The sequence below is a fragment of the Ovis aries genome, chromosome 16 (genome assembly GCF_016772045.2).
Source record: "Ovis aries strain OAR_USU_Benz2616 breed Rambouillet chromosome 16, ARS-UI_Ramb_v3.0, whole genome shotgun sequence".
Lineage (NCBI taxonomy): Eukaryota > Metazoa > Chordata > Mammalia > Artiodactyla > Bovidae > Ovis > Ovis aries.
Window position 1 is genome coordinate 49,230,692 of NC_056069.1, and position 12,700 is coordinate 49,243,391.

Consider the following 12,700-nt stretch of genomic DNA (forward strand, 5'->3'; position numbering starts at 1 on the left):
CCTAGATAGCATATTGAAAAGCAGAGCCATTATTTTGTCCACAAAGATCCATCTAGTCAAGGCTATGGTTTTTCCAGTGGTCATGTATGGATGTGAGAGTTGGACTATACAGAAAGCTGAGCGCTGAAGAATTGATGCTTTTGAACTGTGGTTTTGGAGAAGACTCTTGAGAGTCCCTTGGACTGCAAGGAGATCCAACCATTCCATCCTAAAGGAGATCAGTCCTGGGTGTTCATTGGTAGGACTGATTTTGAAGCTGCAACCCCAATACTTTGGGCACCTGATGCAAAGATCTGACTCATTTGAAAAGACCCTGATGCTGGGAGGGATTGAGGGCAGGAGGAGAAGGGGACTAAAGGGGATGAGATGGTTGGATGGCATCATCGACTCAATGGACATGGGTTTTGGTGGACTCCGGGAGTTGGTGATGGACAGGGAGGCCTGGCGTGCTGCAGTTCATGGGGTGGCAAAGAGTCAGACACGGCTGAGTGACTGAACTGAGCTGAACTGAATTCTCGGTTTATATCCCCAAATTTAAATATGTGTTCACTAAAAACTTGAACCTAAGTGTCACAAGAACTAATTTTTAATTGCTCCAACAGGAAGTTAATAGATGTCCATAACTTTTGAATGGGTAAATAAATTGTAGTTATTTACATAACTAAATACCTACTAGAGATGCAAATAAATGACTATACACAATGACTTGGATAAATCTCACAGGCATAATGTTGAGTAAATAACCTGCACAAAGGACTACATCATGCACTATTTCATTTATATGAAGTTGAAAAGCCATGCAAGACTAAACAATATAGTTAAAGACAGAATTTGTTGAGCTAGGGGGTGACCAGGATGAGAAAGTAAGGGTCCCTGGAAGACTGGAAATGTTTTAATGTCTGAGTTCTGCTTACAATGTTGAGCTCACTTTGTGAAACCTGAAAAAAGAAGAAATGTTGTTTTTTTTTTCCTTCTGTAGACTCTGTATAATTTAATAAATGTACTGAAAAATAAATAAGTCACAGAATTATAAAAAAAACATCTATATATGTACTCTAAAATATATGGTAGCATTTATATTCAATTGAAACCCATAATATTCAATTTTCTAAATATGCCTTTTTATCTTTTTGAATTTGGAAACGTTGCCTTTAGAATGAAAGTAAATGCAATATTTAAAAGTGATTTAATATGAAGATCCCAGCATGATTTTATATTATAGATCACAGTTCTTTACTAAATAAGCACTGCTGCTGCTGCTGCTGCTAAGTCGCTTCACTCGTGTCTGACTCTGTGCGACCACATAGATGGCAACCCACCAGGCTTCCCCATCCCTGGGATTCTCCAGGCAAGAACACTGGAGTGGGTTGCCATTTCCTTTTCCAAATAAGCACTAACAAAGACTATTTTGTGCAAAAAAAAAAAAAAAGTTATGGATAATTTGGTTTAGATAAAATATTGAAAGAAAAAAAACAGAAAAGACTAACACTTTAAAAATGGTTTATTTCCAAAAGACTGCACTTTTATTTTTGAAGTCTCTTTATCTCGAAGTGCTGATATGGATACACACCTCCAATAACATTTTACTAAGTTATTTTTTTAGCACTGCTGAATTTATTAGGCTAAAACTAATTGAGGAAAATATTTATTTGAGGGTATATGTACATACCATCACTGTGAAATAAACAAAAACTCCAAAAATGAAAGCAGTACCTCTTTAAAACAAGAGAGACCAACCAGCCACTTTTCTGCAAGTTGACTGCTTTGGGCTCCGTCTGACCTTGACAAGACAAAGGTTTATCCTTACAAACTTACATTTTGCGTATCTTGCTTGCAGAGCCTGCAATAGTTGACTACTTAGGGGCTTAGCAATTGCCTGATACATGCTCATATAATTTGACACACTGGAGCATCTGAGATGAGGGACTACTTGACAGCAAAGAAGTGATGGAAATTGCCTCCACTGGTCAATACATACATAGAACTGTTCATAAGAGAGGGAGAGGGTGGGATGATTTGGGAGAATGGCATTGAAACATGTATACTATCATATAAGAAATGAATCGCCAGTCTATGTTTGATGCAGGATACAGGATGCTTGGGGCTGGCGCATGGGGAAGATCCAGAGAGATGATATGGGGTGGGATGTGGGAGGGAGGTTCATGTTTGGGAACTCATGTATACCCGTGGTGGATTCATGTCAATGTGTGGCAAAACCAATACAGTATTGTAAAGTAAAATAAAGTAAAAATAAAAATTAAAAAAAAAGAAGCCTGCCTCATAGAGTACTAGAGCAACTTTCTAAAGCTAAAGCTTCATACTATAGAAAGATGTTATCTTCCTAGGTGGCACTGTGGTAAGAACCTACCTGCCCATGCAGATGTAAGATCATCAACCCAGGTGATCCTTGGGTTGGGAAGATCCCCTGGAGAAGGGAATGACAACCCACTCCAGCATTCTTGCGTGGAGAATCCCATTGACAGAGGAACCTGGTGGGCTACACTCCATGGGGTTGCAAAGAGTCAGACACAGCTGAAGCAATTTAGTATGCATGGATGGAAAGACGTGCTACTGTCCTTTAGGACGTAGTGAATGCTTTGAATTTGAGAACTTAATGTGTTATGGAAACAGTGTCAGACTTTATTTTTTGGGGCTCCAAAATCACTGCAGGTGGTGACTGCAGCCGTGAAATTAAAAGATGCTTACTCCTTGGAAGAAAAGTTATGACCAACCTAGATAGCATATCCAAAAGCAGAGACATTACTTTGCCGACGAAGGTCCATCTAGTCAAGGCTATGGTTTTTCCTGTGGTCATGTACGGATGTGAGAGTTGGACTGTGAAGAAGGCTGAGCACAGAAAAATTGATGCTTTTGAACTGTGGTGCTGGAGAAGACTCTTGAGAGTCCCTTGAACTGCAAAGAGATTCAATCAATCCATTCCTGGGATTTCTTTGGAAGGAGTGATGCTAAAGCTGAAACTCCAGTACTTTGGCCACCTCATGCGAATAGTTGGCTCATTGGAAAAGACTCTGATGCTGGGAGGGATTGAGGGCAGGAGGAGAAGGGGACGACAGAGGATAAGATGGCTGGATGGCATCACGGACTCGATGGACGTGAGTCTGAGTGAACTCCGGGAGTTGGTGATGGACAGGGGGACCTGGCATGCTGCGTTTCATGGGGTCGCAAAAAGTTGGACATGACTGAGCAACTGAACTGAATTGAACTGAAATGTGTTATCAGCAGGAAGAATGCTTGGATCTTAGAAACAAAGGGGAGAAACAATAGTGGTTCCATTCACCAAAACTCTGGAGTGTTTTGTGCTCTGTGTACCTGGAATTGTCTTCTCCATGAGTTGGAGTCTCTGGTCCCCCAAAAAAGGCATGATGTTAGGAAAGGAGCAAGGGTCTCATTAGACTATAAACTTTGGCTGCTGCTTGAACATCCTGGACTCCTTGTGTCCAGGGACAGCAAGTAAAAATAGGAATCACTGTCATTTGTTGTTCAGCCTCCCAGTCATGTCTGACCCTTTGCGACTCCTGGGACTGCAGCATGCCAGGCCTCTGTGTCCCTTACATCTCCAGGAGTTTGTCCAAGTTCCCGGCCAGTGACTCAGTGATGCTGTCCAACCATCTCATTTTTCTGTTGCCCTTTTCTCCTTCTGCCTTCAATTTATCCCCACATCAGGGGCTTTTCCAATGAGTCAACTATTGGCATCAGGTGACCAAAGTGTTGGAGCTTCAGTTTCAGTCCTTCCAATGGAGGGGTGACAAATTCTGACTAGCAGGAAGGGGAGGCTACATATAACAGGGTCTGACAGCAATATGCAGAAATGAGCTTTGTGAACATTTCGGTTCCCACTGGTCCTCTCACCCTGGAGCCCTTAGAACAATAAGTCAGTAGCTTTAGTTATTACTGTTATCTCCATTACCATCATTCCATGCTTCTTATTTGTCAGTCTTCTTGTATTCAAACTTTATTCTTCTTATCTTTCTACAGGAAACACATATGCACACACACACAGGCTTAAGAATCCTCTTTTAAAAGAGTTATGGCATGCATCCTCTTAAAGTTCCTGTGAAAACAAAGGTGATTCTAAACATAAATACCGCATTTACCATAAAAACAGGTGTTACAAGAAAGGGGATATATACTTTATTGATTGTATATTACCATGTGAGTAATATAGGCATGAGCAATGATAACTTCTTTCAGTATTTGTATCAGTTTGCAGACTTTATTTTCAGGAACTTCATTTAATCCATGAGGATATTAATGAGACTTATAAGAACTGCTAAAACCCTTAGTTAATTATTGGTATGCTTTCAATTATTTGAATATATTGGACATGAATAATTAATTTTTTAGTTCTCATTTTAATATTTTTCATTATCGAGCTTAAAGAAATTTTCTGCTCCCTCCATGAGACACACACATATACACACACACATGAACAGAATCAGAGGCTTTGCTATCATACTTTCTATTCCCTCTCACTATATTCTGTAATGTTAAGGGAAATTTGAAAGGAACTCATTTTATTTGGAGCCTAAAATATGTTGTAACCATCATCTCATTTAGTCCTACCAACACACTGAGTGGTTGTCATCACCATCCACAGTGGTAAAGAGATTAATCAATAAATCTAAGGGAAAAAAAAAGTTCTCAATTACAGAACTGTAGAGTCAGGAATTAAGTTCGGGCCTGACTCCAAAGGTCACGCCTTTCTCTCTATAACTTATCTCCTTTTCCATTATACTATTAGAATCATCAACCAATGAATGTGTATGAACTTAGCAGTGTATATTACAGTGACATGTTTATACATTTTATTAGCATTAAAAAGCTAATGGTTATTGCTATATTACTGAAATATATGTTGCATAGTCTTAATGGTTATTGCAATATTAATAAGGTATAAAAGAATATTCTTAGTGGTGATTGCCATTTTAAGAAGATATATGAAGAAGTTTATAGGCTACAAAAGAAATAAATATACTAAAGGAAAACACTGTCATAATGCATATTCCAAGAGTAACACAGCTTGAATGGTTATAGATTACAAAAGTCATTTCACTGGAAAATAATTTTAATGTCTAATAAACTTAAAATGATAGAGAAGAAAGATATACTTTAAAGGACTCCCTGTCATCAGGCGAGCCCTGCTTCAATCCATCTACTAGAATTCTCTTCTTCCTAAAATATAGTTTGGAAAGTATTAAATCAGTCTTCCAAGTCGCTGAAGTTCCATTTCATTCAGTAGTGAAAAAAAATAAATAAATAAGGTCCATTTCCGGTAACTTGATGTAACAAGCCAATCATTACCTGACTCATCTAAATTTCTAATTTCTAAACTGATTTTCTTTTTTGGAATAAATTTTATTGACTCACTGTGCATGTAAATTTTAGTTACATATTATCTCTTCTCCTAGATTACCACTGTCTGCATGTACATAGAATAGTTCTTCTATCTGTGAAGATTGTTAACACCTTGTTCCTATCTTATTTTGTCAACAAGCTTGCATTAGTTCTGTTTAGTCACTCAGTCATGCCCAACTCTCTGCAACCCCATGCCAGGACTCTCTGTCCATCACCAACTCCTGGAGCTTGTTCAAACTCATGTCCTTTGAGTCAGAGATGCCAACCAACCATCTCATCCTCTGTCATCCCCTTCTCCTCCTGCCTTCAATCTTTCCCATCATCAGGGTCGTTTCAAATGAGCCAGTTCTTCGCATCAGATGGTCAAAGTATTGGAGCTTCAGCTTCAGCATCAGTCCTTCCAATGAATATTTAGGATTGATTTCCTATTATGATTGACTGCTTTGATCTCCTCACAGTCCAAGGAACTCTCAAGAGTCATCTCCAATATCACAGTTCAAAAGCATCAATTCTTTAGTGTTCAGCTTTCTTTATGGTCCAACTCTCACATCCATACATGGCTACTGGCAAAATCATAGCTTTGACTAGATGGATCTTTGTCGGCAAAGTAATATCTCTGCTTTTTAATATGCTTTTTAGATTGGTCATAGCTTTTCTTCCAAGGAGCAAGAATCTTTTAATCTCATGGCTGCAGTCACCATCTGCAGTGATTTTGGAGCCCAAGAAAATAAAATCCCTCAGTGTTTCCATTGTTTCCCCATCTATTTGCATTGAAGTGATGGGACTGGATGCCATGATCTTAGTTTTTTGAATATTGAGTTTTAAGCTTTATCACTCTCTTACTTTCATCAAGAGGTTCTTCAGTTCCTCTTTGCTTTCTGCCATAAGGGTGGTGTCATCTGCATATCTGAGGTTGATATTTTTCCCAGCAATCTTGATTCCAGCTTGTGTTTCATCCAGCTCGGCATTTCACATGATGTACTCTGCATATAAGTTAAATAAGCAAGGTGGCAATACTCAGCCTTGACATACTCCTTTTCCAATTTGGTGCCAGTCCATTGTTCCTTGTATTGGTCTAACTGTTGCCTCTTGAACTGCATACATATTTCTCAGTTCACATTAGAAACATTTCTAAATATTGTTTGAAATTGAATTTTCAGTACACATTTTAATTGTGTATTACTGATATGTAGGAATACAATTAAGAAAAGATGCCATTAGACTGAAGTGGTTTCAATCCACTGGTAGTTTATGTAAACAAAATCTAAGGTACAGTCAATACACTCAAATCCCAGGGAAAAAACTTAAGAGCAACTAGTACAGACGGCCAACTAGGCTTTCCTAAATAAGGCAACTGCTTAAGCAATAGTGACTCAAATAATTTATTAATATTTGCTTTGCCTTCTAGTCTTCTTTTTAAAAGACTTTCATCTCATTTCTGTCTGTGGAGTTCTCCTAACCAATTTTGGTTTGCTTTGCCTGGTTGGAATTATATTTGCTCAAATAAAATATTAGGAATTCTAATATGGTTCAGTTTATCTTTTGATAGATTTTTTATTTAAAGTTGCTTTTTCTAATGATATTATAACAATGAAAAATGTCCTTTACTTAGAATTTTCCTTGTATAATATTTTAAAAATACCTCTACCTCCTATGGGGCAATTTAGACCATTTTACTGATTATACTTTTCAGTGTATTAAAGACTAATTTCTACTATTATAATTTGTGTCTTTCTATACTCCATCATTTATGGTTTTTTTCTCCCTGATATCTTTGGAATTTGGATGTTTCTTTAGTTTCCCACCCATTCACATACTGGTTTAAAATTTATACACTCTTGTTCTTTTTTTTTTTTTTAAAGTCTAATTTTGAAATTGCTTCCCCAATGGCTCAGCAGGTAAAATATCCACCTGATGTGGATTTGATCCCTGAATTGAGATGATCCCTTGGAGTAGGAAATGGCAACCCACTACAGTATTCTTGTCTGAAAAATTTCATGGAGAGAGGAACCATGGATTGTAGAACAATGGGCTACAATCCATGGGACTGCAGAAAGTTGAACAAACATAGATTGAACAGAATGCAGCAGAGTCCTAGAGCTAACAAATTTTAAAAAATGATGTGTGCAATCCTAAAATAATCTACTCCAGGGCAGCACATATTTGGATACAGTACAATAGGTAACCAATTTCTTTCCTCACCAATCCCTATGATTGTTTAATGTTTCAACAACTAGCCTACATATTGATAGACCAGGATCTGACAGCTTTTAAAAACTTCTCATTGTATTTAGTTACCTGCAGTTTCACTAAGATATGCCCACATGATGATTTATCTCATTGAATTCTTGTGCCTTTTGAATCTGAGAAGTCATTTCTTTCAACAAATTATTCCTTTGCCTTCTCTCCAGTCTTTCTATTTCCTCCTGCTTTCAACAACACTGGCTAGGCTATCCCCTAGATCATTATAGTCTCTTTTCTATTTTTCCTTGTATTGTAATATGCATCAGTCTCGGGTCTTTCTATTTTTTTACCTGAATTGAAATTAAATCCACTGATTTAAATGTAATAAGCTTATAAGTTTTACTCTATAACATGCTTAGATATATCACAAATGAATTTAAACTGATCTTTTCTCTTTTGGTTTCTATGTTTGATTTTCTTGTAAGTTTAGTTAATTTCTTTGTTTTAAATAGATTAAACATTGTTACTTATTTTATTTACTAATAAATGACTCATGACATATTTTCCTTTTCTTACCTTTGGCCTAGATAATAATTCTTTCTCAGTACTATATATATTGCAAATTATTTCTTCCTATATAGATTTTTAAACCTTTGAATATGCAAGTCCTTTGCTCTATATTGTTGCTTTCTGTATTGATATAGTTAAATCTGGGTGTGTTCAACAACACTTCTTTCCAGTACTTTTTGAGTTTTTCTATTTATGATTATTAGCTTTGTAATTTCAATTAACTTTTGTGTATTCAAAATAAAAATCTAAATTTCTTTTCCTATATGCAGAAGCTATTACACAACATGAATTTCTGAATGACTAATATTTATTCCACAGATTAAAGCTCGACATTCAGAAAACTAAGATCATGGCATCTGGTCCCATCACTTCATGGGAAATAGATGGGGAAGCAGTGTTAGACTTTATTTTTTGGGCTCCAAAATCACTGCAGATGGAGATTGCAGCCATGAAATTAAAAGACGCTTACTCCTTGGAAGAAAAGTTATGACCAACCTAGATAGCATATTCAAAAGCAGAGACATTACTTTGCCAACAAAGGTCCATTTAGTCAAGGCTATGGTTTTCCCAGTGGTCATGTATGGATGTGAGAGTTGGACTGTGAAGAAAGCTGAGCGCCGAAGAATTGATGCTTTTGAACTGTGGTGTTGGAGAAGACTCTTGAGAGTCCCTTGGACTACAAGGAGATCCAACCAGTCCATTCTAAAGGAGATCAGTCCTGGGTGTTCATTGGAAGGACTGATACTAAAGCTGAAACTCCAGTACTTTGGCCACCTCATGCGAAGTGTTGACTCATTGGAAAAGACTCTGATGCTGGGAGGGATTGGGGGCAGGAGGAGTAGGGGACGATGGAGCATGAGATGGCTGCATGGCATCACTGACTCGATGGATGTGAGTTTGAGTGATTCCGGCAGTTGGTGATGGACAGGGAGGCCTGGAGTGCTGCGATTCATGGGGTTGCAAAGAGTCGGACACAACTGAGTGACTGAAATGAACTGAACTGATCCCACAGATATGAAATGTCAAATTTATGATATAATAAATTTCCACGTGGGTGGGAAAAAAATAACTAGTATGAGCTGCTGGCTTTCCCCCAAAATGGGAATACTTCAGGCTTGAGATGACAGAGAAATATGTGGATCTGGAAAACTGACACAAAAATCTGTGTGAAAGCTCTTTAGAAATAGGAGGCATTTAAGAAAAAAATGTCATCCCAGGATACAGTGTGCATGTTTGAGGGGCTGACAAAAGAAGACAACAGAAAATGGAAAATCTTTCCATGCACTTAAAAAATTTTGGACTGTTCTATTACCACTTGCAATACATTATATATTTTGTTACATATATGAAATATTGAAGTGATAATTCAATACATTAAGAAAATATCTCGATAAATTTTGTTTCATATTTGTGACTTTAAAAATATATTTGATCAGAAGGAATGTAAAGGAACATTCTATTAATACCTTAAGATGCCTATATTACACATACTGAAAACAATCATCAAAATTCACGGAGTTACTAAAATTCATTTCTCTTAAACTTGAAAAAAATTTATAAAAGCATGTCTGTCACAACTGCTATTGCTTTTAGTTAAGCCCTATGAATATTTTAAACCAAGAAAAAAGTGCTGTAAGAGAATGCTGCAATATCTGCTAGAAAAAGAAGAGAATTAACTTTTTAATTATTTTTAGGCTTTATCAGCCACATTATAAATCCATCAGGTGCAGCAAGTCATTTTATGGATATTGATAAAGTGATTCTAAAGTTTACATGGAGAAGCAAAAGACCCTGAATAGCCAATACTATATCGAAGGAGAAGAATGGACTTGTAGGACAGATTCAACCATACTTCAAGTCCTACTATAAAACTATAGTAATTAACATGATGTAGTATTGATGAGGGCTCACCTGGTGGCTCAGACAGTAAAGAATCCGCCTCCAATGTGGGAAACGTGAGTTCAATCCCTGGATTGGGAAGATCCCCTGGAGGAGGGCATGGCAACTCAATCCAGTATTCTTACCTGGAGAATCCCCATGGACAGAGGAGCCTGGTCCCAAGAGTCAGACATGCCTGAGTGACTAAATACAGTACTGATGAAAGAACAGGCAAATATGTCACAAGTGTCACAAACTAGAGACCCCAGAAGTAGATCTACATAAATATAGTGAACGGATTTTTGTTAAATAGCAAAGGCAATGCAATGGAGCAAACAAAGATAGTCTCTTCATCTTTGCAAAAAATGGTGCTGGAATGACTGGTTGTTCACATGAGACAAAAATGAATGTAGAAATACCTTATAACCTTCTCAAATTAACTCAAAAGGGAGCACAGATGTAAATGTAAAATACAAAACTGTAAAACTCCTAGAAGTAATAAGAGAAAGCCTACATATATATGTGTTAGTATACTGTATTGGTGTTTTATAACGGACTTTTGGACTCAGAGGGAGAGGGAGAGGGTGGGATGATTTGGGAGAATGGGAATTCTAACATGTATACTATCGTGTAAGAATTGAATCGCCAGTCCATGTCTGACGTAGGGTGCAGCATGCTTGGGGCTGGTGCATGGGGATGACCCAGAGAGATGTTGTGGGGAGGGAGGTGGGAGGGGGGGTCATGTTTGGGGACGCATGTAAGAATTAAAGATTTTAAAATTAAAAAAATAAATAAATAAAAAATTTTTTAAAAAAAGAGAGAAAGCCTACATGATTTTAGGTATGGGGATGCCTTTTTATTTATTTTTTAATATTAATTTATTTGGCTGTGCCAGGTCTTAGTTGCAGCATGCGGGATCTTTTGTTGCCTTTCATTGCACCATGCTGGCTTCTCTCTAGTTGTGGCAGGGGCTTAGTTACCCCACAGGATGTGGGATCTTACTTCCCCAGCCAGGGATCTAACCTGTGCTCCGTGCATTGGAAACTGTATTTTTTTTTTTTTTTCAAATCCACTTTTATTATCCTTTTTCTCCTCACATACAGAACTTTTACACATACTGAATTTCTTGTATCTGTAAAATTATTTGATGTTGGTCACATACCATTTAACCCCTAAAACTTTGCTGGCATAAAAATATGACAGTTAACCAGTCAATCTATAAAATATTTACATAGCACAGTACATTACGTTTTAGACACTTGGCAATTAAACCACATAAAAATTGGACAAGACCCCCAACCTACATGTTCAGAATCAGGTGTTCACAGTTCCTATCTGGTGACTGTACATGTGTCAAAAGGCAGCAGAGGCAACAGGCAGTTACCTCAAAGGACATGGACCACTGTTATCTGGAAGCACACTATGTCATCCCAGTGTCATGTACCACTCCACCTTTCTCTAAGGCGGTCTCATAATTCTGCAATGGCAGGTCTGGCTGATACAAAATGAAGACAGACAACAAAACATTTACTTTGTGGAGACGTCCTAACTCCTACTACGCGTGCATGGTGATCTTGAATGCAACTCGTCCTAAAAACTTATCATGGTCATTCTGAGTTTTTAGGTCGGGTGATCTCAACTGTTACTTTTTTTACATCACCATCACTACCAAAGCTGAGCTGGACAGCAACTAGAGACTGCACATAGCTCCCATGCAGTTTTGTTTTGTTTTCCATAGTATGGAAATATTTTAAATCTATCTTTCCATTGGGAGGATAAGTTGATAGAACTGCTGTGCTTTCACATTTTGCAATACAGTCTATCCTTGATTCTCCTTGAGGCTTTAATACAATTATTCTGCTAATTTTCACAAGGATACAAGGGTTTCCTGATTGGTAGCCAAATGTGGGATCATCCATACCACAGTATGCTTCAAGTAAGGAAAGAGGAAACTGACATGCTGTGTATTCTGGACCCTTCTGCTCAAAAGTTTCTATTGGCACAATCTGTGAGATTCTTCTGTTCTTCTAAGCCAAATGGCTTAGGTCATCAATGTACGCTTGATGAGATACTGAATCAGACAGGCTGAATGAAAAATCCAACGCTGGCACTGGTTTTGGAAAAACCACAAGTCCAGGACTAGGAATCTGGTCACGATATTTTGGAACCTTCTTCCTTCAGAGTCTGAAGCATGGCCCACATCCCGCGAATGGAAAGAGTGCAACCAGGAACCCATAAAAGACTGGAGAGAAGAGCAAGGTCAAACCCCAGCTCTTGGCGGTGCGCCCCAGGAACTCTCCGGTGGTCTGGTTGTGATTCCACTCGGCCAGACTCCGGTTGAAGGACTTCTTGTTTCTCTTCTTCATGGTGTGTGTGCCTACTGCCAGGGGAGCGGCGGGGCGGAAGCTGTAAGGAGGATGGAGGTGCATCCCTGTTACAGAGCAGAGCAGCCCTGAAACGTTGGCAGAATGCGCATCGGCGGAGGAAACCTCCTCAATGCAGTGAGCGTTCAAGCAGGAGTGTATTCTTTACTATTATTATTATTTTTATTATTGAGGGATAATTGCTTTACAAAACTTCATTGTTTTCTTTCAAACCTCAACATGAATTAGCCATCTCCCCTCCCTTTTGAGCCTCCCTCCCATCTCCCTTCCCATCCCACCCCTCTAGGAAAGTTATTCTTAACTGCTGG

General features: G+C 38.2%; 1 pseudogene; it reads right to left on the reverse strand.

The window, feature by feature from the left end:
* Positions 1-11,563: 11,563 nt before the first annotated feature.
* On the reverse strand, positions 11,564-12,374 carry LOC101117618 (sodium/potassium-transporting ATPase subunit beta-3-like; annotated as a pseudogene).
* Positions 12,375-12,700: the final 326 nt, after the last annotated feature.